Source organism: Lepidochelys kempii, chromosome 11 (genome assembly GCF_965140285.1).
Source record: "Lepidochelys kempii isolate rLepKem1 chromosome 11, rLepKem1.hap1, whole genome shotgun sequence".
Classification (NCBI taxonomy): domain Eukaryota; kingdom Metazoa; phylum Chordata; order Testudines; family Cheloniidae; genus Lepidochelys; species Lepidochelys kempii.
Genome location: NC_136390.1, coordinates 81,777,559 through 81,801,837, shown reverse-complemented (window position 1 = coordinate 81,801,837; position 24,279 = coordinate 81,777,559). Strand labels below are relative to the sequence as shown.

Sequence of the window (24,279 nt, the reverse complement as noted above, 5' to 3'; positions counted from 1 at the left end):
TTAGGCTAAACAAGCCATGCTCCTTGAGTCTGTCATGCCCCAATGATTTAAAATAGTTAAGTAAAATAGGGTGTGATTGCAGATGTATGTTTGAATGTTTAAATAAGTAATAAAAGGTTAAGGTGCCAGCCTTGAAATAAAAAAAACTACCCAGGACCATTTGGCTGAAAAATGTGTTGCGTAAAATAGCCCAATAAGAAGCCTGAGGGCACCCCAGAATCCACCCCTAACCACCCCAAGAACAGGGGCCAAAACACAAAATAACAACAAACCATCATTGCCGTACCATATGCATAATTAATTATCACTTCAAACATGAAAACAACACTTCAAACATGAGAGCAGCATAACAAAGCAAGCCTCATAAATTTTTATAAAAAATAAATCCCTATGAATACAAACCCTAAAAACTTTGTCTGGTTCTGCAACCACCCTCCAAAAGCATCAAATGCGCATCTGACAAGACTCAGCTCCATCCTCATGTCCAGGCCACCTGGCCAGTGACTTGGCACAAGCAACTCTAAAGCTGGTAACTATATAACAAAAACCTTGCAAAACTTGTGTGTGTATGTGTATATATGTATGTGTGTATATAAATAAAATGTTATAACTATAACTTACTTCTTACTCTAATTCTTTTTATATTCACAAAAACACAGTGTATTGCCTTATCCCCTAAATAAAATCCTGCTGTTTTTCATTTTCTAAGCATAATGGGGGTGGGGGGGGGCAGGTGATACCCTTTGTACCAACCCCGTGGTAACAGGGCTGGTCAGCACTGGGAGGGGACAGTTTCTGCTGCAGGGTCACTGTCAGGGACAGAGATTCCCTCCAGCCTGAGCTGCGACAGGGCAGATTGTCAGGGGAGTTGCATTTTTACCCTCCTCTTTGTAACCAGGATAGAAATAAGGATGGAGCGTCTCTGAGAAGGTGTCGGTGAAAGTGAACAGATGGGACCTGTCAGTAACATTGTAAAATGAGACCTCACCTGCTTCATAGTCCAGGAAAATCCCCACCTGGTTGGGTGTGATGCCTGTGGGGAGGGGGATCTTGGGGGAGGAGGTGTAGGCCTCGTATTTCCCATCCCTCAGCCACACAGCCCAGTATCCATTCCCAGGAGTGAGTCTGACCTTCCCTGTCCTGATCACAGATTCCTTACAAACCCCCACAGTCCAATTTATTTTGTCTCCCACCTCCACCTCCCAGTAAAACCTCCCACCTGTTAATCCATTTGTGCCCAGGACAGTGGGATAAGTATTGAATCTCTCAGGATTGTCAGGTCGATCCTGTCATCTATCATCGTATGTCAGTTTTCTGATCCTCAGACAGGATAAGGTTGGGATGAACCGTGTTTGGATCCAGAGTCTCATCCACTGGGGAGAGAATTAGAGTCAGTGCTGGGGGCAGGGGCTGGTCACTGGGATCAAAGGGAAATTCACCCACATGCCCATTAATCACTGTGATTTGGGGTTCTTCACCCTTAAGGGGAGTCAGGAGCTCAGTTAATGCTTGGGAGGGGGGGGGAAGCTCTAGGGAGTAGGAGGAGAGGCAAGGCAGGCACCAAGGAATCAGAGCGGGAAGAAAGGGTGGGTGCCTGTGGATGGAGCAGGGCACCAGGCGGGGGGCATGTACCAGGGTGCAAAAGGTGAGGGGTGGGGTGGTTGCTGGGGTGATGTGTGTGGGGGGGAACAGGGGTGGGGTCACAGGGAAAGAAATGGGAGTGGGCTGGAGTGGCGGCAGGGGAAGGGTGGGTTGCAGCAGAGGACCAGGGATGAGGGGCAGGTGCCATGGAGCTGGGAGGAGATGGGTAGTGAGGGGGAAGGGCTGGCACAAGCAGAGGAAGGGGACAGGTGCTAGGGAGGCAGAGAGGGGAGGGCAGGCTGCAGGGGAGGGAAAGGGCAGGTGCCGGGGCAGAGGGAAGGTGCTCAGGCTGGGGTAGGGCAGCGAGGGAATGGGATAGGCAGGCACTGTGGGAGCTGCGGGAAGGGGTGGGTGCCAGGGGGACACTACAATGAGGCCTCGAGGCCACTCAGGCCAATTCCCCGTTGTGCCGGCCCCTGCACAGACAGAGGCGGGATCTTCACCTGTGTCTGAGGGGCACAGATCCCAATGACCATCAATGGGAGGTGGGCTCCTGAGTCACTAAGTCCCTGGTTTCAGCTCCACCGTGATGCATAAACTTCCTGCTGACCCCGGAGGTGTCAAAACTCACTTGGCGCCAAAGTTTGTGCAGTAAAAGTTCCCTCCGTGCCTGTGTTTCTCCCTCCAGCCATGACCATGGCTGCCTCCCTCTAGGCGCGTAGGCGCCTATTCCCCTGCCTGAACCCCAGCGTGATCCAAAGACTGGGGGAAGATCGGGGTCCAGCCATCCCAGCCTAGTTTGGTAGGCGGGCTCAGGGGCGCTCTCTCAGACCGGGTCCCTCAGGCGAGGTCACACAGCATCTGGTTGGGGAGGGCTTCCCTCATACATTTTAACCCAGTGGCTAGAGCATTCCCCTAGGATGGGGGGACTCCCAGTCCCTGCTCTCCTCAGGCAGAGGGGGAGCTTAAACTGAAACAGGGCTCTGCCAGTCTCAGGAGAGCGCTTTGACCACTAGGCAAGGCTGAGGTGGGGGGCTCCCGCACTCTCTCCTGCTGAGGATTTTCCATGGTGGATAAATAAAGGTCCATTGGTGCAGGGACGGGACCCTGGCTTCCCCCCTCGCCGGGGGGGTGCTCTAACCCCCCAGCTGTAAAGTCAGCTGCATACTTGCTCTCTCTGACCCAATCACAGGTGCCGACTCCGTGGGTGCTCCGGGGCTAGAGCACCCTCAGAAACAAAACAGTGGGTGCCCACCAGCCATCCTCCAATCAGCTCTTTGGTGGGCCCAGCTGTTTGGCAGTGGGCAGGAGGTGCTGGTGTGGGGCAGAGCGGGGGCAGGAAGAGATGGAGCAAGGGCAGGGCCTTGGGGGAAGGGGCAGAGTGTGAGCAGGGCCTTGGAGTGGGGGTGGAGCACCCACCCAGAAAGAAGAAAGTCAGCACCTGTGCCCAATGACCTTTAGTTATTCAATCCATAGTGGAGCAGGTTCAACAGAGGAGAGAGTCTGTTCCGAGACTTCCTATCTCAGAGGTTCTCAGACTGTGGGTTGGGACCCCAAAGTGGGTCTCAACCCCATTTTAGTGGGGTCACCAGGGATGGCTTAGACTTGCTTGGGCCCGGGGCTGAAGCTTGAGCCCCACGCCCCAGGGCCAAAGCCTGAGGGCTTCAGCCTTGGGCTGTGGGGCTCAGGTTACAGGCCCCCTGCTTGGGTCTGAAGCCCTTGGGCTTCAGCTTTGCTTCCTGCTTCCGAGGAGTGGAGCTCAGGAAGGCTTTGGCTTCCCCACCCAAGGTGGTGGGGTTTGGGCGGGCTCAGGCTTTGGTCCCATGTCTTCGGGTCGTGTAGCAATTTTTGTTGTCAGAAGGGGGTTGCGATGCAATGAAGTTTTTTATGTTGGGCACGAGTTGTGTTTTACCTTTATTTTTCTTGTAACCATTTATGCCTCTTCATTAATTGAATAAAAGTTAAATCTATTTTGTTGTGCCAAATTTGTTTTATCTAATCCCATGTGTTTGAATTGAAGATTTTTGGAAACTCCATTTGGGATAACCAGATTCGTGCATATCATTTCTATTAATAAATTGACAGACTTTAAATGGGCATGCTTGTATTGTCCAGGAGAAGACCTACATTTCCGGGGGAAAAATGTGGGCCTCGGAGTGTGCTGAGATTACCCTGTGGTATAATTCAGGCTGGTAAGAGCCTCGGTGTGACTGGCCGACGGCAGGTACACACACACCAAGCTCTTTGTGAACAATCCTGACTGGATGCTATAGCAGCAAAGCAGTGTAAAGGGGGGGGCACAGCTACTCACTAGTCTAGATTGTACCCTCTGTAGGTTGTCACAGACCCCCTAACATAGAGCCCAACTCCGTGGGTGCTCCAGGGCTGGCAGTCAGCTCCCCCCCCCAGCATCTCCCACCTGCCAGTGGCCCTGATGATCAACTCCTCCCCCTCCCCGCAGCACCTCCTGGCCGCCGCAATCAGCGGTTCTGCAGCATGCAGGAGGCCCTGGTGGGAGGACCGGGGATGGGGCACGCTTAGCGGAGGAGGTGGAACTTGGCAGGAAGATGACCGGCGGGGCTGGGAGATGGGGGAAGGGATGGAGTGGGGGCAGGGCATGGGGCGAAGTGGGGCTTGAGCACCCCCAGGGCAAGGAGGAAGCCGATGCCTGTGCTCCCTAATGGTAACTATAATGGACACCCCCCCTCCCTTCCAGCTCAGTGTAGTGGGATACTTTGACATGCAAGGAGCTGCTACGTTAGTGACAGAACAGGGGTGGGGGCTTAGGGGAAGGGGCGGAGTTTCCCAGCCCTGACCTTTCTGCCCCCAAGGCCCCGCCCCTTCCAGGGGGCAGAACCGCCCCCCCTTGGTAAGGACACTGGGCCCTGTGCAGGGAGCACTGGTAAGTCCCACTTTCACCCTTGACTAGCGGCGCTGCAATGTGCGTGCACATCCAGTGGGCTCTCTAATTCCTTCTGGAGCTACCCACGGTCAGGCTGGGTGCAAACATACACACACTGCTCAGCCACTGCTGGGAGGCAGAAAAGCTGCTTTGTGGCAACTGGGTCAGGGGAGTGTCACAAGCTGGTAATAAAAACCTGTCTGCCCTTGCAGTGGGGACAGGGCCAGCCTCACCCCAGAGCCAGGGGGACACTGAACAGCTCTTCCCTGGGCATGTTCCACTAGAAGAAAACTGTGGCTAAAGCCCGGTCTGAGCACGGAAATCCTGCTGCTGGGAAGAGAGACCTGAGTCGTTCAGTGCCAGTGATGGACAGATAAGAATGCCCATCCTGCAGAACCCAGGTACCACCCTGCAAAGGGGACACCAGGGGGCAGCGTTGCCTCACCCATCAGACCTTTCCCAAAGGGAACATCTCCCTGCTCTGCAATAAACCTGGGTGTTGCCTGCCCCTTTCCATCAGCCCCCAGTGACATTGCTATTTCCAGCCAACTGAATGTCACAGGGAAATGCTCTGTGCAGGGAAAGGAGCAGAGAGCTCCCAGAGGAAGGTAGGTCTCACCATGGATTCAATGCCAGCGGTATGTACAGTACCTGTGTAGAGCCGGGTGCTTCTCCACTCTGCAACCACACACAGAGGGGTGAGAACACCCCTGGACACAGACACACTGAGCAGGAGACAATGTCACACAGGGGTCGTACTGCGGGGAATGGAACTTACTGATCTCAGCCTGGAGTTTGTCTGAAAATAAAACAGAGAGAAATGAGTCAGTGTCACATTACCTTGCAGAAGGGAAGTGAGTGAAAAAGACCTTAAAGAAAGAAATTAAAATCCTTAGACTCAGTCTGGAGCCTATGTCAGCAACCAGGCACCAGCACCCCCTGAGCAACAAAGGATATTGGAAAAGAAGAAATACAGAATTACAGCCCAGAGAGCCTTTCTTCAATACCTGGTAAACTGATTGAATCAATAACTAAATTTGAATTCTAAAAACGATATGGGCATGACATTCTAAAGTCTAACCAGCCGAGGTTCTGCAAAGGAAAATGATATCTCATTAAATCTATCTGAATTCTTTGAGCATGCCAATAAAATAGCGGTCAAAGGAGAACCCTCTGGAATGGGTTTATATCTTTGCAATGTTGTTGTAGCCATGTTGGGTTTAGGATATACGAGAGACAAGGGAGGTGAGGTGAGGTGGTAATTTATGTGGACTTCCAAACAGTCTTTGACAAAGTTCCTCACAAAAGATTATAAGGAAACCCAGTCATCATGGTATGAGAGACTAAAATACAATCATGGATGAGAAACTGTGGCTACTGTCAGAGACAGGATCCCAGACTAGACAGCCTCCAGTCTGATTTACTCTGGCAATTTCTGTGTTCTTAAAAGCATCTGGTTTAGAGCCTGATGCAGCTAAACACTCTGCACATTCTGAGCAGGGATAGATTTACTTGTAGTTCAACATGTGCTTAACCACCTTTTTGAACAGGGGCTCTAGTGAATATACATTTAAAGGCCTGTTCCTGTAACAGCTATCTAGATGATAATCTCCAAATAAATGTGGCTATCTTGAAGTTAAGGCAGTCTTATGAAAATCCACTATTGGTGGCTGAGTGAAGCAAGGTCCTACACTAAACTCAATGGCATTTCTATTTCTTTGTCTGTAATTCAATAGCTTTTGAAAACGATATTTGATCAATTCCAACATTTCCAGGTGTGCTCTAGGCATTAATGGGCAGAGCCCTAATGTTTATGGTAAAAATCAGAAAACTGGTAAAGCCTAATTTTAGTGGAAATCGAGTTTCTTGTTCAAGTAGAACACAGATTCCCCCCCACATCAGTAGGTCAATAATTCATATACTTACCAACAACACTCTATGATGTGAACAGGCAGAGGGGAGCACGCTCCAGTATGCTCTGCCTTGAGGAGATCAGGTTGTAGCAGTTCTGCATCTATGAGCATATCACTCCAATGGCTGATCACTTACCCAGGGTTCAGAATCATTTTGCAGACATCACAGCAGGAATTTTCCCTTAAACCACTAGTGGTCTCTGAAGCCTTGCAATCTGAGAGTCGTTTTTGCAGTGTGGGGCATTCCAACAATTGACCTGTTCACCACAAGGGATAACAGAAAATGCTGTCTACTCTTGGGGGTTGGGGGGGGTGTCTGAGTCTGGGCTCCCTGTCTGACATCTTCCACCTCAGCCAGCAGTCAGCTCTCCTGTATGCTTTTCCTCCAATCCTAATCATCATACAGGTCATCCTCAAGCTGAGAGCGGATCATGGCAAGCTCATTCAAATTTCCCTGGCATGGCCGAGGCAGTGCTGGTTCTCTGACCTTCTCATGTTACCAATTCAGCCTCTCTGGTACCCTTTCCTCTCCATCCCAAGCTACTCTCAAAGAAGCATAGTCACTCCTTGCATCCCACGCTCAGCTCTCTGCATCTCACAGTGTGGCTGCTTCATGGTTGAATGGGGAGGAAGAGTATTGTTCAGTGGCCTACTCAACAGTAAAAAGCCTTCTACCAGAATGGCCTAGTCAGTGAAATGGACGTGTTTTTTGGTGCAGTTGTTGACCCACGGAATCCAACTGATGCTGGCTTCTATCCAGGACATCTCGGAGCTTTTGTTGCACTTTTAGTCATCCAGCCTTGCGCTTAGCTCATTGAGAGTGCACAAAGTGGCGATTTCAGTGTTTCATCCTCCATTCACAGAAGATCACTCTTCTCTAATGCCATGGGCTTATTCATCCATCTGCCCTCCGGTCTGAGAGCCACTTCCTGTGTGGTACCTGAACACAGTCCTAGCAGCTTTAATGGGACCTCTGTTTGAGCCCCTGATATCTTGTCCCTTTCTGCTGTTGTGTCAAAAGACTGCCTTCCTGGTAGCAATGAAATATGCAAGGCGAGTCTGTGAATTGTAGGCTCTGACAGCAGAGCTTTCTTATACCTAGTTCTCCACAGACAAAGTGACTTTACAACCCCACCCAATATTTCTGTCCAAAGTAGTTTCTCAGTTTCATTTGAATCAGACAGTGCATTTATCTGTGTTCTTCCCTAAACTGCATTCATCTCCAGAAGAGCAGCGTCTCCATACTTTAGATGTCAGGCTATGTCTAGCCTTCTATCTGAACAGGACTAAACCTTTTTGTGCTTTGCCTGGTCTGTGTCATATGCAGATTGTATGAAGGGTCAGGCAGCCTCTTCACAGACGATCTCTAAATGGAAAACATTGTGTATGAAGACTGCAGATGAAATCACTTTGGCCTCACCTCCTCTGCAGGTGCGAGCTCATTCTACAAGAGCACAAGCAGCATCAATAGTGTTCCTCAGTATTGCCTCAATATCGCACATGTGCAGGGCTGCTATGTGGTCATCAATATATACGGTCACGAACCATTATGCCATTACTGCATCATCCAGGGCAGATGCAAGCTTTGGTAGGGTGGTCCTGCAATCCTTGTTTAGGTAGACTCCAAGCCTTGCCTCTTGGGTGGGGGGTAGGGGGGTAGGTCCTGCTTGTGAGTCACCTAAGTGGAATACTTGGCTGATTCTACTTGAAGAAGAAAAACTGGTTACTTACTGTAACTGTGATTCTTTGAGATGGGATGCAGGCATACTCCATGACCCACTTCCCATCTCCTTTGCATCAGAGTCCAGTATCTGGATGCTTGGTGTGAAGGAACCGAGGGGGAGCAGGGCGGCATTGCCTCACTTAGCCAGGGGAGGGGCCATCACCATAAAACACAAGTGCTGCCCCTCTATGAGTACTACTAGGCAAAATTCCCCAGCTTCGATGTGCTTGTCCCACACATGACTAGGTGGAATATATGGCGTGAATCACACCTCGAAGCACCACAGTTAAAGCATGTAACCATTTCTTATCCTGTTTTCTGATTTTCAAGAAAATCAACAGGGTTCTGACCAGAGTGTGGGGGGAGGGACTCAGCCTACATAATCAATGAAGTAGGAGACCCTCTAGTTTAAAAAAAAAAAGCCACATAATTTTGCTTCAAATGATCTAAATTTTCACAATGAGATTCTGTGCTGGGAATCTGCAGCCTCAGAGCCCATAAGAGCTAAGGTGACTTTCGGCATCACTGACATCCTCCTGATCCTGGGCTGCTCTGGATAATGTAACTTGGGGCTAGTTCTGCAAGAGTGTTGTAGTGATGTCATCTCCAGAGCACCCTCTTCTAGCATAGGGGGCTTGCAGGTACCCAAGCCTCATTTCTATCCTGGCACGTCCGAGCACATAAAATAAACATCTCCTTCTGGGGGTTTCTGATACATTATAAATTAATTGATTTATTCATTTTCTCCCCTCTTGTCACTTTACCTTTCTCTCTGTGTTGCCTCCAGAAGCAGTAACTGGCCAGGGCAATGAGAACAGCCAGGAGACCAGGATCACCCCCAGAGCCACCCTCCAGGGACTGACTCTCAGGAAAAACTGCTCTGCAAGAGAAACTGTTATTGACTTGAGAACAAGTATGTACATAAGAATATTAGAACAGCCAGACTGAGTCAAACAAATGTTCCATGTAGCCCAGTATCCTGTCTTCTGACAGTGGCCAATGCCAGCTGCCCCAGAAGAAATGAACAGAACAGGGCAATCATTCAGTGAGCCATTCCCTGTCACCTATTCCCAGCTTCTGGCACCTAGTTTTAGGGACACCCAGAGCATGGGACTGCATCCCTGCCCATCTTGGCTGATAGCCATTGATGGACCTATCTTCCATGAGTTTATCTAGTTCTTTTTTTTAATCCCATTATAGATTTGGCCTTCACAACTTCCCCTGGCAACGAGTTTCACAGATTGACTGTGCGTTGTGTGAAGAAATACTTCCTTTTGTTTTTTTTAAACCTGCTGCCTATTAATTTCATTCCTGGTTCTTGGGTTATGTGAAGCGGTAAATAACATTTCCTTATTCACTTTCTCCATACTAGTCAAAATGTTATAGAGTGCTATCATATCCCCTCTTAGTTGTCTCATTTCCAAACTGAACAGTCCCAGTTGTTCCATACCCTTAAGCCTTTCATACGTGTAATAATTTTTTTGCTCTTCTCTAAACCTTTTTAATTTCTAATATATCTTTTTTGAGATGGGATATCTACACACAGTACTCAAGGTGTGGGCCTATCATGGATTTATATATATGTATTATCCTATTATTACTCCTGGGGGGATTCTGCACCAAAAAATTCAATATTCTGTGCCCCCAAATTCTGCATATTTTATTTGTGCAATATAATCACACCAGTTTCAATTGTTTTAGTAAGTTATTTAAACTACAATACAGAAAGAAGTCACAATAAGTATTCAGCATTTCCTAAACACATGAAAATGAAGTTACAAACACTTGATAACTAATACCCTCCATTCCAGTTATCATCCTGGATTTTCATTTAAATTACATTACAGAACACTAAACAGCAAAAAAACAAAAACAAAAAAAGTAGAATGTCTTTTTAAATTGCTCAGACTTTCACACATGAAGGTCATACAGTTTTGCTAATTATTGTCCTGGACCTGGAATGGTACTTTGGGAAGTGCTTGGTTCTGATTGTCCTGACATTTTATTGACTGCTTGGTGAATGTTTTATCTGCCCTCACAGTCTTTTTTTTTTAAATGGGTAAATACAATAAATCCTGAGCTGTAATCTAACCCCATTGTGCCACTTTGGCACAAGAAAAAAGTGAGACAATACATAGATCTTCCTAAAACCAGGATTCCCTTCCTGTCATTTATAAGTAGGAAGACTCCTTTATGTCACTCTGGCAATAGATTCATAGATTCATAGATATTTAGGTCAGAAGGGACCATTATGATCATCTAGTCTGACCTCCTGCACAATGCAGGCCACAGAATTTCACCCACCACTCCTAAAAAAGACCTCACACCTATATCTGTGCTATTGAAGTCCTCAAATTGTAGTTTGAAGACCTCAAGGAGCAGAGAATCCTCCAGCAAGTGACCCGTGCCCCATGCTACAGAGGAAGGCGAAAAACCTCCAGGGCCTTCCAATCTGCCCTGGAGGAAAATTCCTTCCCGACCCCAAATATGGCGATCAGCTAAACCCTGAGCATATGGGCAAGATTCATCAGCCAGATACTACAGAAAATTCTTTCCCGGGTAACTTGGATCTTACCCCATCTAAAAACCCATCACAGGCCATTAGGCCTATTTACCATGAATATTTAATTACCAAAACCATGTTATCCCATCATACCATCTCCTCCATAAACTTATCGAGTTTAATCTTAAAGCAAGATAGATCTTTTGCCCCCACTACTTCCCTCGGAAGGCTATTCCAAAACTTCACTCCTCTGATGGTTAGAAACCTTCGTCTAATTTCTAATCTAAATTTCCTAGTGGCCAGTTTATATCCATTTGTTCTTGTGTCCACATTGGTACTGAGTTTAAATAATTCCTCTCCCTCTCTGGTATTTATCCCTCTGATATATTTATAGAGAGCAATCATATCTCCCCTCAACCTTCTTTTAGTTAGGCTAAACAAGCCAAGCTCCCTGAGTCTCCTTTCATAAGACAAGTTTTCCATTCCTCGGATCATCCTAGTAGCCCTTCTCTGTACCTGTTCCAGTTTGAATTCATCCTTCTTAAACATGGGAGACCAGAACTGCACACAGTATTCCAGGTGAGGTCTCACCAGTGCCTTATATAACGGTATTAAAACCTCCTTATCCCTACTGGAAATACCTCTCCTGATGCATCCCAAGACCGCATTAGCTTTTTTCACAGCCATATCACATTGGCAGCTCATAGTCATCCTATGATCAACCAATACTCCAAGGTCCTTTTCCTCCTCCGTTACTTCTAGTTGATGCGTCCCTAGCTTATAACTAAAATTCTTGTTATTAATCCCTAAATGCATGACCTTACACTTCTCACTATTAAATTTCATCCTATTCCTATTACTCCAGTTTACAAGGTCATCCAGATCCTCCTGTAGGGTATCCCTGTCCTTCTCTAAATTAGCAATACCTCCCAGCTTTGTATCATCTGCAAACTTTATTAGCACACTCCCACTTTTTGTGCCCAGGTCAGTAATAAAAAGATTAAATAAGATTGGTCCCAAAACCGATCCTTGAGGAACTCCACTGGTAACCTCCCTCCAACTTGACAGTTCACCTTTCAGTAGGACCCGTTGTAGTCTCCCCTTTAACCAATTCCCTATCCACCTTTCAATTTTCCTATTGATGCCCATCTTATCCAATTTAACTAATAATTCCCCATGTGGCACAGTATCAAACGCCTTACTAAAATCTAAGTAAAATAGATCCACTGCGTTTCCTTTATCTAAAAAATCTGTTACTCTCTCAAAGAAGGAGATCAGGTTGGTTTGGCACGATCTACCTTTTGTAAAACCATGTTGTATTTTGTCCCATTTACCATTGACTTCAATGTCCTTAACTACCTTCTCCTTCAAAATTTTTTCCAAGACCTTGCATACTACAGATGTCAAACTAACAGGCCTATAATTACTTGGATCACTTTTTTTCCCTTTCTTAAAAATAGGAACTATGTTAGCAATTCTCCAATCATACGGTACAACCCCTGAGTTTACAGATTCATTAAAAATTCTTGCTAATGGGCTTGCAATTTCTTGTGCCAATTCTTTTAATATTCTTGGATGAAGATTATCTGGGCCCCCCGATTTAGTCCCATTAAGCTGTTTAAGTTTCGCTTCTACCTCAGATATGGTGATGTCTACCTCCATATCCTCATTCCCATTTATCATGCTACCATTATCCCTAAGATCCTCTTTAGTCTTATTAAAGACTGAGGCAAAGTATTTGTTTAGATATTGGGCCATGCCTAGATTATCCTTGACCTCCACTCCATCCTCAGTTTTTAGCGGTCCCACTTCTTCTTTCTTTGTTTTCTTCCTATTTATATGACTATAGAACCTTTTACTATTGGTTTTAATTCCCTTTGCAAGGTCCAACTCTACTTGACTTTTAGCCTGTCTCACTTTATCCCTACATATTCTGACCTCAATAAGGTAGCTTTCCTTACTGATCCCTCCCTTCTTCCACTCCCTATATGCTTTCTGCTTTTTCTTAATTACCTCTCTAAGATGCTTGCTCATCCAGCTTGGTCTACAACTCCTGCCTATGAATTTTTTCCCCTTTCTTGGGATGCAGGCTTCCGATAGCTTCTGCAGCTTTAATTTAAAATAATCCCAGGCCTCCTCTACCTTTAAACCCATAAATTCTTCAGTCCAATCCACTTCCCTAACTAATTTCCTTAATTTTTGAAAGTCAGCCCTTTTGAAATCAAAAACCCTAGTTGCAGATTTATTTTTGTTAATCCTTCCATTCAGTTTGAACTGAATTAGCTCATGATCACTTGAGCCAAGATTATCCCCTACAACCATTTCCTCTATGAGGTCCTCATTACTCACCAAGACCAAATCTAAAATGGCATCCCCTCTAGTCGGTTCAGCAACTACTTGCTGAAGGAATCCATCAGCTATCGCATCTAGGAAAATCTGAGCCCTATTATTATTACTAGCACTCGTCCTCCAGTCTATATCTGGGAAGTTAAAGTCTCCCATGATCACACAGTTTCCATTAGTATTTACTTTATTAAAAACATTAAAAAGGGCTCTATCCATATCCAAATTAGATCCCGGCGGTCTATAGCACACCCCAAGCACTATCCCAGGGGAGGCTCTAATAGTTATCTTCCCCAATTTAATTGTTGCCCAGACAGACTCAGTCATATCCATTTCATCGCTTCTTATTTCTTTACATTCTATCTCATCATTGATATACAGTGCTACTCCACCACCTTTACCTTTATTTCGGTCTTTCCTAAACAGCACATACCCTTCAATACCTGTAGCCCAGTCATGACTACTATTCCACCAGGTCTCTGTTATACCTATAATATCTGGTTTCACTTCCTGCACCAGTAACTCTAGTTCCTCCATTTTGTTACCTAGGCTCCTTGCATTAGTGTACAAACATCTTAATTTTTGCTGTTTGGCCTCACTCACATTCTGTACCCTATTAGGCACGGTTATTTTACTACCAGTATAACCTATTAGACTTGTATCTACACTGCCCTTCCTCCTACCTACAGCTGTATCCACTCTTACTTCATTTTCTTTCCACTCTATGCTAAATTCTGGCGTGGAGATTACCTGGACATCTCCCAACCATCTCCCCCAAATTCCTAGTTTAAAGCTCTCTTAATCAGTTGTGCCAGCCTCCATCCTAGAAGTCTATTTCCTTCCCTACTCAGATGAAGTCCATCCCGAGAGAACTGTCCTCTATCCATGAATGCCTCCCAATGGCCATACATCCCAAAGCCCTCCTTATAGCACCACTGCCTAAGCCATCTATTGATAGTCATAATCTTGTCACACCTTTGTTGCCCTTCTCTAGGAACAGGCAGAATCCCACTAAAGATCACCTGAGCCTCAATTTCCTTAAGCGTCCTCCCCAGCCTAGCATAGTCTCCCTTAATACTTTCCAGCGAGAATCTAGCCGTATCATTTGTTCCCACATGAAGGATAATTAGGGGATTCTTTCCCGCTCCCTTTAGAATCCTTTTCAACCTCAGGTCTACATCCCATATCTTAGCACCTGGAAGACAGCACACCCTCCTATTTTCTGGATCAGCTCTGGTTACAGGCCTATCTATTCTTCTCAGTAAAGAGTCCCCAATCACATAGACCTGCCTTTTCCTAGTGACGGTGCTATTCTCCAGTCTATCCCCTGTTCCCTCTGGCTGCAAGTTCTTTCCATTCCCATTCTCCCTTGTAATCCTTTTTAACCCATCCTGTATCCTCCTGGGGCTCATATTTGGTGTAATCTCCATTAACTCTTCCCCTTTTCCTATAGGACTAACCGCTCTTCTCTTCTTCCTTGCCCTGTCACCTTCAGTGACTACCTGCTGAGCCCCTTCTTCATTTTCCAACTCTGCAAACCTATTCTGAAGCTCTATTTCTCCTTCACTAGCCCGTCTTTTCCTCTGCCTAGTTCTTTTAGTCACATGCTTCCACTGACCACTTTCCTCACCCAGTCTCCCCTCAGAATTCCCTAGTCCTGCTTCCATCTGCAAGTCTGAACTTTGCCCTTCAGATACCTCATGTCTTTGCTCCATAATCTGCTCAAACCCCTTCCTAAACTCTACCAGACTTTCCACCTGCATCTCCAAACCTCTGATCTTTTCCTCCATCAGCTCTATCAGACGGCATTTCATGCAGACAAAACACTTACCAGGTGCCCCCTCCAGGATCATGTACATACCACAGCAATGTAGGGGCCTGAAAAGTTTCACAGGTTTTATACTCCTGGGGGAATTGACTGAAAATGGGACCAGTTAACTAACAATAGGAACAATAGGCCTACAGCAACTTTAACAACTTTACTACACATTCAGGGTGCTACATTTGTGCCTCAGAGAATGAGATCAATTAACTCAGGCACGCTGCTACATTTGTGCCTCTAGCCTGCCTCCTGCATAATAAAAAGCCCGACCCTTACACGCCAGAGGGACGTCTTTCTCTCTTGCTTGTTGGGACGCACATAGGTACAGTGCCCTCCCCCCGCCGGTGAACCCGCAGGCGCCCATGCCTGCCCCTCCCCGCCCGGTCTCTGAGGCTGCGCCAGCAGGGCCCGCTGGAGCCCCCGCGCTGCCTCCTCGGCTGCCTGGGAAGCGGCTCATGTCCCTGGCCCCAGCAGCAGGGAGGGGCAGAGGGCTCCATGCGTTGCCCTGGCTTCCAGGCACCGCCTCCGACAGCTCCCATTGGCCGGGAACAGGGAACCGCAGCCAATGGGAGCTTCGGGAGAGGTACCTGGAGGAGCAGCAAGGCAGCACACGGAGCTCTGTGCCCTCACCTCCCCCCCCCCCCCCCGGGCTGCAGGGACATGGTTCTGGCTGCTTCCCGGAGGGGAGCGGCATGGGGCGGGGCGGGGCGGGGCCAGGGCCAGGGGCAGGGCAGACAGACAGGGAGCCTGCCCTGGCCCCAGTGCATGCCGCTGCCACCCCGGAGCCACTCTAGGCAAGTGGTGCTGGGCCGGAGCCTGCACCCCTAACCTCTCCTGCACTCTGCACCCCAACCCCCTGCCGCACCCCGCACCCCTCCTGCACCCCAACCCCCTGCCCTGAGCCCCCTGCCTGCACCCCAACCGCTTGCTGCACCCCAACTCCCTGCCCTGAGCCCCCTGCCGCATCCCACACCCTTCCTGCAGCCCAACTCCCTGCCCTAAGCCCCCTCCTGCACCCCAACCCCGTGCCCTGAGCCCCCTGCCTGCCCCAACCCCCTGCTGCACCCCAACTCCCTGCCCTGATCCCCCTGCCTGCACCCCAACCCTCTGCCACACCCCACACTCCCTCCTGCACCCCGTACCCCCTGCCCTGAGCCCCCTGCCTGCACCCCAATCCCTTGCTACACCCCAACTCCCTGCCCTGAGCCCCCTGCTGCATCCCACACCCTTCCTGCAGCCCAACCCCCTGCCCTAAGCCCCCTTCTGCACCCCAACCCCGTGCCCTGAGCCCCCTGTCTTCCCCAACCCCCTGCTGCACCCCAACTCCCTACCCTGATCCCCCTGCCTGCACCCCAACCCTCTGCCACCCCATACCCCAACTCCCTGCCTTGAGCCCCCTGCCTACCCTGCATCTCAACTCCCTGCCCTGAGCCCCCACCACACCCTGCACCCCTCCTGCACCCCCTGAGGGCAGGGAGGGGGCAGAGTTGGGGTGGGGACTTCGGGGAAGGGGTTGGAATGAGGGCAGGGCAGGGAAGGGGTGGGAAGAGGCGAGGCAGGGGCAGGGCCTCATGGAAGGGGTGGAGTGGGGGCGGGGCCAGGGGCAGCAAGGGGGTGTGTCAGTGATGTGGCCCTCAGGCCAATGCACTAGTCCTCATGTGGCCCTCGTGGTCATTTGAGTTTGAGACCCCTGGTCTAGGTACACTACATCCAGTGGATCACTCTTCTCCACTTTTGTTGACCCCCTCAAAGAACTTTAGTAGATTAGCAAAGCGCGATTTCCCTCTACAAATGCTGCGTTGACTTTCCCCCAATAAATCATGTTCACCTATGTGCCTGGTAATACTAGAGTTCTTTACTAGAGTTTCCACCTATTTGTCTGGTACTGAAGTCAGGCTCACCAGCCTGTAATTGTCAGGATCATCTCTTGAGCCTTTTTTTTTTTTTTAAATAAGAATTTTCTCCATCACCCCCATTGAGAACTGTGATGTTCACAACACACACACACACACACACACACACGTCAAATACTAACAAAAATACTTTTGCTTGAAGCGTAACATGACTTTGTTTCTTAGAATCCAAAACCTTTAAACACAAGAACCCAAAACAGAGAGGGGCTGCTCCCTAAGGCAGTAGGCACAACTTCCACCTTGAAGGGTCCTACAGCTTGGTCTCCAGCACAAGCCCAAATGTCTACACTGCAATTTAAAATGCCCTTAGTCCAAGCCCTGCAAGCCTGAGTCAGCTGGCATGATCCACCAGTGGATTTTGAATTGCAGTGTAGGCATATCCAAAGAGAAGTAAGGTTGCTCAGAAGTAACTAAGAAGTGCTCAGCATGTTGAAGGCCCAGGCCAATACACAGGAGACACAATGATAAATAGTCTCTGCCCACGTCTGTAGCGTCTCTGTCTACCCATGTGCGGCACGGACGGGCACTGACCTGCTATGGAAATCGCTGACTCTCACTCCTGGTTGAGTCGGGGGTTCCTGACACAGCAGGACACTTTCTGGTTGGACTCTTCTGTTAGAACAATGGCAATCTCTGTTTGAAACAGGCCACCGGCCTCTTGGGATATGTTTTCAGAAGCTGATGGTAAGAGCTGCCCCTGGAGATCTCTCCACTGAGCCTCAGGCTGTGGATACCATCCGGATGATCAACACACCACCTGGATCCCTCCATCCTGATGTCCCTCCACAGAGATGTCAGGAGCAGAACCCAAACCTACAGAAGAAATAAATGTACTTGTGATAATCCTACAGTGCCCAGTAATGAGCCAAAAGATTTATTACAGCGTTATCAAAAGCCATTTCCTCTCAAACTAATAATTGAATGGGAGACCACGAGTGCGTTAGGTAAGTTAATCTGGTCAGCTTCCGATTTGATACACAGTAAAATTAATGTTAATGTCAGGGCTTTTTCTTGCTCCAGTTTAATTAAACTGATTTAGTTAATCAAGTGCAAATTCCTGTGTGGACACTCTTAAATCAAGAAGAAATTCACTCAAGCTAAATCAATATAAGTCATTTCTAAACCCATGTAAGTATCCACACAGAGGTTTGCACTAGTTTACTGAAACCAGTGCACATGTACATGTAGACAAGCCTTAAATAATACACAAATAAAAATCGTCATTCTAAGGGAGTTCAAGTTGCCTTGGCCTCCATTATCTAGTGTTTGTGATTTTGTTTTGCTCAGTGTATTTCCTGGCTTTCAGAGGTACCAAATTTTCTGCTACCCACTTCTGGCATTCTCCAGGGGGCCTGGCCCATCCACTTTTCAGTATGGGCAGAACCCGTGCCCCTCCCTTTCCTCCCGAGGCCATGCTCCCCAGCCAGGCCAGAAGCTGGAGCCCAGCCAGCTCTGGGGAGACACACACCCACCACCTGCACTGGGTGGGGGCCAGGGAGGCAGGGACATGGGCAGGGGGCTGCTCTCAGGCCCCCCCACCCCTGGCAGATGGAGGAGCCCAGGCTCCCCAGCCCAGCTTCTGGCTTCCAGCTTGGCCAGGGGCCGAGGCCTTGAGGGGGAGAGAAGGGGTAGGGGCAGGGAACTACAGGCCAGTCAGCCTCACCTCAGTCCCTGGAAAAATCATGGAGCAGGTCCTCAAGGAATCAATTCTGAAGCACTTAGAGGAGAGGAAAGTGATCAGGAACAGTCAGCATGGATTCACCAAGGGCAAGTCATGCCTGACTAATCTAATTGCCTTCTATGACAAGATAACTGGCTCTGTGGATGAAGGGAAAGCAGTGAACGTGTTGTTCCTTGACTTTAGCAAAGCTTTTGACACGGTCTCCCACAGTATTCTTGCCAGCAAGTTAAAGAAGTATGGGCTGGATGAATGGACTACAAGGTGGATAGAAAGCTGGCTAGATTGTCGGGTTCAACGGGTAGTGATCAATGGCTCCATGTCTAGTTGGCAGCTGGTATCAAGTGGAGTGCCCCAAGGGTCGGTCCTCAGGCCAGTTTTGTTCAATATCTTCATAAATGATCTGGAGGATGGTGTGGATTGCACCCTCAGCAAGTTTGCAGATGACACTAAACTGGGAGGAGAGGTAAATATGCTGGAGGGTAGGGATAGGATACAGAGGGACCTAGACAAATTGGAGGATTGGGCCAAAAGAAATCTGATGAGGTTTAACAAGGACAAGTGCAGAGTCCTGCACTTAGGACGGAAGAATCCAATGCACTGCTACAGACTAGGGACCGAATGGCTCGGCAGCAGTTCTGCAGAAAAGGACCTAGGGGTTACAGTGGACGAGAAGCTGGATATGAGTCAACAGTGTGCCCTTGTTGCCAAGAAGGCCAATGGCATTTTGGGATGTGTAAGTAGGGGCATTGCCAGCGGATCAAGAGACGTGATCGTTCCCCTCTATTTGACACTGGTGAAGCCTCATCTAGAGTACTGTGTCCAGTTTTGGGCCCCACACTACAGGAAAGATGTGGAAAAATTGGAAAGAGTCCAGCGGAGGGCAACAAAAATGATTAGGGGACTGGAACACATGAGTTATGAGGAGAGGCTGAGGGAACTGGGGATGTTTAGTCTATGGAAGAGAAGAATGAGGGGGGATTTGATAGCTGCTTTCAACTATCTGAGAGGGGGTTCCAAAGAGGATGGCTCTAGACTGTTCTCAGTGGTAGCAGATGACAGAACAAGGATTAGTGGTCTCGAGTTGCAGTGGGGGAGGCTTAGGTTGGATATTAGGAAAAGCTTTTTCACTAGGAGGGTGGTGAAACACTGGAATGCATTACCTAGGGAGGTGGCGGAATCTCCTTCCTTAGAAGTTTTTAAGGTCAGGCTTGACAAAGACCTGGCTGGGATGATTTAATTGGGGATCGGTCCTGCTTTGAGCAGGGGGTGGGACTAGATGACCTCCTGAGGTCCCTTCCAACCCTGATATTCTATGATTCTATGATTCAGGGCCACAGAGGGGATGGGGCCTCGTGGCCCCCGCCCCTTTTAGGAAGAATATGTCACCCCTTACTGGTGCTGGTGACTTTGCAGTGGGAATAAGGAGGGGGCTGTAGCCAGTTAAATGGGGAGGTGGTCGCTCTGTGGGGTTTGCAGAGAGCAGCAAAAGAGGGCACTGAAGGGGTTTGTTGGGGAAAGTTCACTGGCGCCGAAGACGACCAGGAGCACCCAAGACTCAAAGCTGCACTGGATCTCTGCCCAGGATCCCTGAACTCTGACTGTAGCTGCAGTGCTGTGTGTCTGCCCTCTCGTATTGTGGTACCACTGGGCCCGTGTTGGCTCGAACCCCGTTTTCCTGTTCCCACTATGTTCTCCCCTGTTGTTTGTCTACCTTCATCCTTCTGTAAGTCAATATTTCCCTTTCCTATATTTGTGGTACTATTCTGGGGTGTGTGCATTTACCCTGGGGGATGGGGGGTGGGGGGGTTGGAACAGGTGCCCTTATGGTGGAAGGGAATTACCCTGCTGTGCTCCACAAAATACTTGTCAGTGCAGAATTAAGGCTGCCCAGCAGTCCCTTGTCCCTTTCCAAAATGCAGAGAGCAGCTAAACTTAAATTTCTGAAATGCAAGAGATACAAAGTAACAGCACCCACCACCCCAGCCGTGCCCCCTGATCTCTGCCTCCTGGGCTGGCAACAGGTGCTGGAAACAGTTCAATAAGGGTGGTGCCATCATACACAGGCATGAGGAAGGGCTAGGGAAGGTGCCGTTGCTGGTGTTGTGTTTCTCGGATTTGGATTCCAGCATCTATCTGCCTGCGCTCCCACTGCCTTCCCCATGTTCAGAGTCGCCGTACTGACTGGGGGAGGGATTCATTCGAGCAAGCTGGCAGAGCTGTCACTGTGATAAGAGGAGAGGTGTGTGTACCTTGAGGGATCACATACGTGTCTTATTTCAGTGCTGAGGTAGACTGTGTCAGCAGAACTGCCCAGAGGCGTCTTCTTGCCACGGGGTCTGTCAGCAGTCTGGTGTTCACGGCACCTGACCTAAGCCTCCTGTCACGGTCACAGAATTAGCTACACCTGACCCCTGGCTGGTCTGTCTGGCAGCACTTTCAGGGGTCAGACCTCCTGCCTTCACCTGTCCTCGTGGAGAATTCCTCAGCTCTCCCACTCTTAGACCAGGCCTGGGCTACAGGACTCTCTGTATCAACCACTGTTACTCTGTGGGTGCCAGACACCAGCCGAGATCAATCCCCACTGGTGACATCAGTGAGGGGAGGATCAGAGCCATCGTCTGACACCCTGATGTGCACAAAAACGTTCTAATAACTATCTGTTAGTATCACGTGACCTTTTATTGGTGTCTGTGTGTCTCATTAATCCCTGGCTCTAATGACCCTAAATTTAGCTCTCTAACACTACCCCAGAGTCCAGTGAGCCACAGCAATTTTCAAGACAACCCTGAGCTACAGACTAGGGACCGAATGGCTAGGCAGCAGTTCTGCGGAAAAGGACCTAGGGGTGACAGTGGACGAGAAGCTGGATATGAGTCAGCAGTGTGCCCTTGTTGCCAAGAAGGCCAATGGCATTTTGGGATGTATAAGTAGGGGCATAGCGAGCAGATCGAGGGACGTGATCGTTCCCCTCTATTCGACATTGGTGAGGCCTCATCTGGAGTACTGTGTCCAGTTTTGGGCCCCACACTTCAAGAAGGATGTGGATAAATTGGAGAGAGTCCAGCGAAGGGCAACAAAAATGATTAGGGGACTGGAACACATGAGTTATGAGGAGAGGCTGAGGGAGCTGGGATTGTTTAGTCTGCAGAAGAGAAGAATGAGGGGGGATTTGATAGCTGCTTTCAACTACCTGAAAGGGGGTTCCAAAGAGGATGGCTCTAGACTGTTCTCAATGGTAGCAGATGACAGAACGAGGAGTAATGGTCTCAAGTTGCAGTGGGGGAGGTTTAGATTGGATATTAGGAAAAACTTTTTCACTAAGAGGGTGGTGAAACACTAGAATGCGTTACCTAGGGAGGTGGTAGAATCTCCTTCCTTAGAGGTTTTTAAGGTCAGGCTTGACAAAGCCCTGGCTGGGATGATTTAACTGGGAATTGGTCCTGCTTCGAGCAGGGGGTTGGACTAGATGACCTTCTGGGGTCCCTTCCAACCCTGATATTCTATGATTCTATGAGTGTGGGTCTGGATTTTAGAGCCCTTAGGAAAAACAGCTGTTAACAGTCAACTAGAATAAACCTCAACCAGAGCAGAGCTGCTGCCCCACTAAAATGAGATAAATCAGGTGTCATCTCACAATGGCCCCTCTGACTCCACTTATTACCCTGTTGAAGACGTCAAAGTATCACAAGTTACTGACCTGCCACCTGCAGTTCCAATAAAGCTTCTTCATAAGTGACACGGGACTGAAAAAAGCACGTGTACTGTCCCTTGTCGGAGAGTCGGATATTGTATATTCTCAGGGAAACTCTCCCATTGGTGATGTCATCGCTCAAGAGCTCAGTTCTTCCTCGATATTCCGGCATCTGCTCTCCATACTGATCCTGCCCATCACGGTACAGAGTACGGGGATCTGAACCTTCTCAGTTCCATGTTCTCAGCGCTCATCCTGGGGGAGAGGTGGCAGGGCAGGACGGCCTCATCCCCTAGGGAGGCAGTGACTGGATGGTCAGGTCCAATCACTGTGAACTGTGCTGTGAAATGTACAATGGAAAAAGGAAATGAAATAGGCGAGAGGCTGGAGGTGGCATTAATTCAGCAGTAAGATATACAGTAAGAGAGTACCCTGCATTAGCAGTGAACACCATGTACCCAGGCAGCGCTCTCGACATGTCTGTGAGTGTAGAGAGTCACAGGTTTGGCCTCTGACTTCCTCTGGGTCTGCTCAAGGAATGTCCCCTTAGGTCTCAAGCCTTCAGCCATCACCTCTCTCTGGGCAGGGATCCATGTCCTTCTCTCACCACACTGAGGTTTTACAGCTCCCGGCAATTCACCGTGGTTTTCCCAGCAGGCCTGAGAAAAGTCCAGCACCTGCATTTTGCCTTCTCTTCCAGAGCTACAAACAGCATGTGTGAGCGGTTACCAGTAATCAAATTGCACTTCCAAAGCAGAGCAAAAGCCTGACAGAGAAAACGTATCGTAAATCAAAGGTCTGAACACGTTATGCTTATACCAAATGATTCTCATCTGGCACATGGGACTCTTTAAAAATGTCTATAATGGTATCCCTCTTGCTTAACAGGTGATGTCAGTTTGTAGCCCAAAATCCCAGGTCTCTTCTCAGTTTAAATAAAGGATTTAACCAAAAATTGTTCTCTTCAACTTCTGGGAGCTGGTCTGAATTACTTTAAGCAGTTTCCCCTCTGGGTGGTTGTGATAGGATCCCCAGAGTATAACCTGGAACTGGGACCTGGAGGATGGGGACATGGGCCTGGGGCTGCTCTCTGTGCCCCCCACACACACACTGCAGGCATGTGGAGAGTCTGCCATGGCTCCCCACAGCTGCCTACGCAGCTCTTATCATAGCTCAGCTGTGGCTCCAAGACCCTGCCCTGGAGCCAGGTTGGGGAGAGCTGCGTGGGCAGCTTTGGTGAGCCTAGGTCCCTCCAGCTGCACTGAGTGGAGATCCAGGGGGCAGGGACACGGGCAGAGGCTGCTTTTGGCAGCTTCCAGAATTGGCCAGTGGTGGGGACTCCAGGGGAAGAGGAGCAGCGGGGCAGGCCCTTGGGGGGAAGGGGAGGGGCCTCAGGGGGTGCGGGCCCCCGGTCCTCCCACTTTTGGGAAGGCTCCAATGCCCTTGGTTGAAATTCTCTAAGCTCTTCAACTAAAATCACATTATTTTAGGTAAAATATAGAACAGATATATTAACTGCAGAAGTGGTTCTCAAACTGTGGGTCGGAACCCCAAAGTGGGTCATCACCCCTTCTTAATGGGGTTGCCAGGGCTTGTTTTGGACTTGCTGGGCCCTGGGGTCGAAGTCAAAGCCCAGGCCCCACCATCCAGGGCTGAAGCCAAAGCCCAAGGGCTTCAGCCCTTGGTGGTGAGGCTCAGGATACAGATCACGCACTTGGGGCTGAAGCCCTTGGGCTTCAGCTTTGCCCCCCTCCCCCACCAAGGCAGTGGTGTGCAGACTTCAGTCCCCCCCCCCAGGAGTCATGTAGTAATTTTTGTTGTCAGAAGGGGGTCACGGTTCAATGAAGTTTGAGAACCTCTGAACTACAGAAAGATAGATTTTAGGTGATTATAAGTAGCAGGCAGAGAGATCAGAGTAAATTACATACAAAATAAAATCACAGTGTAAAGTGTACAGACTAAGCAAGATTTGAATCAAGTAGTTTCTCACCCTAACTGATGTTACAGGCAGCTCACAGTTCTTAATACACAGGCTGTATTCTCTTTCAGCCTGGGACCAATCTCCCCAGTTCAAAGTCTCTGTCTTCCGTCAATCTTCGAGGTGTTCAGAGAGGGGAGCAGAGAGGCCCAGCTGGGATGTCATCATCCCTCACTTATATTTTCTCTCCACATGCTAGAAAGATCCTTGAGGTGACGTGGGGGTTGGT

At 48.8% G+C, this 24,279-nt stretch overlaps 1 pseudogene; it reads right to left on the bottom strand.

Annotated features, from left to right (window-relative positions):
- Window positions 1-812: 812 nt before the first annotated feature.
- Window positions 813-22,412, bottom strand: LOC140895280 (butyrophilin subfamily 1 member A1-like; annotated as a pseudogene).
- Between the last annotated feature and the right edge of the window lie 1,867 nt (window positions 22,413-24,279).